Raw genomic sequence first — 2804 nt, 5'->3', positions numbered from 1 at the left:
CTTCCAATGGTGCTGGATTATAGGTAACAGTATGTGTGTAGATCGGAGACCCCTCCAGGGGTGCTGGATTATAGATGGCAGTATGTGTGTTGTGTAGATCAGAGACCCCTCCAGGGCTGCTGGATTATAGATTGCAGTATGTGTGGAGACTGGAGACCCCCCAGGGGTGCTGGATTATAGATTACAGTAGGGACCCCCCCAGGGATGCTGGATTATGGATTGTAGTAGTGACTGCCAGGGGTGCCGGAATATAGATTGCAGTATGTGTGTAGACTGGAGACCCCCAGTGGTGCCGGAATATAGATTTTAATATGTGTGTAGATCGGAGACTGCCAGGGGTGCCGGAATATAGATTGCAGTATGTGTGTAGACTGGAGACCCCCAGTGGTGCCGGAATATAGATTTTAATATGTGTGTAGATCGGAGACCGCCAGGGGTGCCGGAATATAGATTGCAGTATGTGTGTAGATCGGAGACCCCCAGTGGTGCCGAAATATAGATTGTAATATGTGTGTAGATGGGAGACCCCCAGTGGTGCCGGAATATAGATTGCAATATGTGTGTAGATTGGAGACACCCCCACGAATAGCGGATTATAGATTTGAGCATGTGTGTCAATGTCCTTCTACCCTTCTCTGTCTGGTATCAGCTCCTTCACTAATACTCAGCTCAGGACATTCTGGGAGCTCCAGCTAATCAACCAAACTGACAGATCAGCCGGAAATGTCTTCCTTTAAACCTGCGCTGTTTATGTTACCCTCCAGACCAATCAGCTAACAGAACCCGGGCTGACGTCTTCCACCGCGCTTTGTCTGATCATGGTTAGTAGAAGATTGTGGTCGGGTACACACAGGCGTTCAGGTCAGGCGTTGACGCAGTGAGCGCACAGAACGCCGTTTACCAACGTTAATTAGCAGCACAATACATTGCAGCGTCTACCGGAAGCGTCTTGCTAAAACACGTAAAAGCGTGCCGCGTTACCTATTTTGTATCTGCTTCCGATCATTTCTGACGGTCGACATACGCCCTCGTGTGACCTAATGGAAGAATCAGGCAAGTGTTTATTAAGTGTTCTGTTAAGTGTGACCTTTTTAAGTCAAAAAATTAAATATACATTTGATAAAAATAGAAAATAAAATATATCTATTACCCACAATCCCTTTCCCTTAGATAAAGAGGAGGAGGAGATAATTGAAAATTGTATATTTACCTATTAGTAATTTTCCTTTCCTGATGCCAATACATGGCAGCATACAATGGGGCGGAGCCATACCCATTGTATGCTGCCATGTAGGTGTCAGGAAATGGAATTGTATGGGGATTTCACATTCTAGGGGTGCCGAAAAGATTTCTGAACATTTTTCTGGTGTTGTGTGAACACTTAGAAGGTATTTACCAAACTCCTGGAACACAATGGAGACTTGAGACCATTGTTAGTTCAAACTTTGGAAAAATATCCAATGTGTTCGAGGTGTCACCTCAAAGCTGATGTATTAAGTGGGCCATACCCCGGTAGATTTCCATACAAACATTAATTTGAAAAATCTCAACAGGACATTCGATAATGCCATCAGACCTGACAAATGGCTCTCAAAATTTAGTTTGGTTTTAAAGAACTCCAGGAAATGTAAAAATGCACTGCAAGGGTTAACTGCTCATTTTGGTCTAGGGGCTAAAATAAAGAAATTATACTTACCTGATCCTGGGTCCCACCTGGCTTCTAGACCGGTCCCCGCAGCCTTTTCTCCCCCTGGCTCCGGTGGTCTAAGGACACGTGACGTCATCATGTCTAAGAACTTGTTCACATCATGTCCGGACCAGAACAGTTTTTGTCCGCACCTGAAATGCATCCCAATGTATTCCTATGGTATTTCTGGGCTCTGTTCACACCAGTGCAGTCCGTTCCTGCATGTACTATTTTTTCTGGTCTGGAACGTATGTAAACACATACAAAATGCATGCAAGGGCACTGGAACGCACTGGACTGCACCTGAAAGACCATTTTAAGCTAAACAAAAAAAGGCACCGGAATGCATCAAAAAGACACTGCACTGTGTTTGCAGATGTGCTCCAGAAATGGTGTGAACCTAACCTTAAGAGGGCAATCCATGACTGCGCAGCAATCGTGCACAAAACCGCTTGGATGGCCGCACAGTCACGGAATCGCCCACCACCGACGATCGCGCTTGCGGTGCCATTATTTACTGATGGCACCCCAGTTGCGCTGGGCCGGTTTCCCCCTTGCGATATTACCCGTGCAATTGAACATGATAAAAGAGCCGCGTGACAGGTACATGTACTTTTTTTTAACGTTTGCTGCGCAGATGTAACCCCATTTAAATCAATAGGGCCGTGTGCCAATCGCTGAGTGCAATTGTTCACGATTGCGCGGCCCCCGGGACGCGCTTCCCGGGATTGCCCATTTCTGACCTAGCCTAAAGCCTATTAGATGCGAAGACACAGCTGGAGCAGAGGGTGAGCTAGAGGTGAGTTGTCACCGCCACAGGAGCGGGGATCTCCGAGTTCTTCTTAACATTCGATTTTGGAATTAATTAAGTTCCCCAAACAAAAAACGCATTTTGTTCTTTCAAGAAAAAAATGTCACCCTTCAAATTTTTTTTTTTTGCCACTACGGTCGAAAGAGATCGAAAGAGATCGCCGAATCGACCCCATTACCTATTAGAAAATTGAATAAACGTTCCGAAAATTAATTCCTTTGAATGTGTATGGCCAGATTCAATAGCACACAGCTATTAGTTTCATGAAGAAACAGTTCATACATATAGGATAAAAATATCTGATAT

The 2804-nt window shown here is 45.1% G+C and overlaps 1 protein-coding gene across 1 annotated transcript in view; it reads left to right on the top strand.

Annotated features, from left to right (window-relative positions):
• The window catches only part of ABCC9 (ATP binding cassette subfamily C member 9), an 81052-nt gene that overhangs the window by 648 nt on the left and 77600 nt on the right, over positions 1-2804 (top strand). The gene's annotated exons all lie outside the window — the stretch shown is intronic.

The sequence above is a fragment of the Nanorana parkeri genome, unplaced genomic scaffold (genome assembly GCF_000935625.1).
Source record: "Nanorana parkeri isolate BGI_ZX_2015 unplaced genomic scaffold, ASM93562v1 scaffold426, whole genome shotgun sequence".
Classification (NCBI taxonomy): Eukaryota; Metazoa; Chordata; class Amphibia; order Anura; family Dicroglossidae; genus Nanorana; species Nanorana parkeri.
This window is presented reverse-complemented; position numbering and strand designations above follow the sequence as displayed.